Source organism: Arachis duranensis, chromosome 9 (assembly GCF_000817695.3).
Source record: "Arachis duranensis cultivar V14167 chromosome 9, aradu.V14167.gnm2.J7QH, whole genome shotgun sequence".
NCBI lineage: Eukaryota > Viridiplantae > Streptophyta > Magnoliopsida > Fabales > Fabaceae > Arachis > Arachis duranensis.
Genome location: NC_029780.3, coordinates 78,473,835 through 78,475,008, shown reverse-complemented (window position 1 = coordinate 78,475,008; position 1,174 = coordinate 78,473,835).

Below are 1,174 nucleotides of genomic sequence, written 5' to 3'. Positions count from 1 at the left end.
TTGACTTGACTTGTGAGAAACAACTAATTTTTAAAAAATTTTGACCAAGTCAACCCAAAATTTCGAAAATTTGGAGGGAAATAAGGAAAATATATTTTTTTTATTTTTGAATTTTTAAAGATGAGAGAGAAAAACATAAAAATGACCCAAAATATGCAAATTTTGGATCAAACACATAATGCATGCAAGAACACTATGAATGTCAAGATGAACACCAAGAACACTTTGAAGGTCATGATGAACATCAAGAACATAATTTTGAAAAATTTTTTATGCAAAGAAAATATGCAAGACACCAAACTTAGAAATCTTTAATGCATGGACTCTAACAAACAAAAAATGCACATGAAAAACAACAAACAACACAAAACAAGAAATCATCAAGATCAAACAAGAAGACTTGTCAATAACAACTTGAAGATCATGAAGAACACTATGAATGCATGGATTTTTTCGAAAAATGCAAGAAAAATTTTTAAAGCATGCAATTGACACCAAACTTAAAAATTGACTCAAGACTTGAACAAGAAACACAAAATATTTTTGATTTTTTTTATTTATGATTTTTTTTTGGATTTTTATTATTTTTTTTCGAAAATATTTTTAAAAAAATGAAAAAGAAAAATTTTGAAAAAGTTTTTGAAAACAAAATTACCTAATTTGAGCAACAAGATGAACCGTCAGTTGTCCATACTCGAACAATCCCCGGCAACGGCGCCAAAAACTTGGTGGACGAAATTGTGATCACATCAATGTAGTATTCTTTGTTGTTGTATGGAATCATTATTGTGGCTCTTGGCTATGTGTGGACACAATTCCGTTCAACTTAACCAGCAAGTGTACTGGGTCGTCCAAGTAATACCTTACGTGAGTAAGGGTCGATCCCACAGAGATTGTTGGTATGAAGCAAACTATGGTCACCTTGTAAATCTCAGTTAGGCAGATTAAATGATTATGGATTTCGAAAATTTATAATAAAAAGAAAATAAAAGGGATAGAAATACTTATGTAAATCAATAGTGGAAATTTCAGATAGGCGTATGGAGATGTTGTGCTCCTCTTGCATCTCTACTTTCTTATTACATTCATCCAATCCTTCTTACTCCTTTCCATGGCAAGATGTATGTAGGGCATCACCGTTGTCAATGGCTACATCCCATCCTCTCAGTGAAAA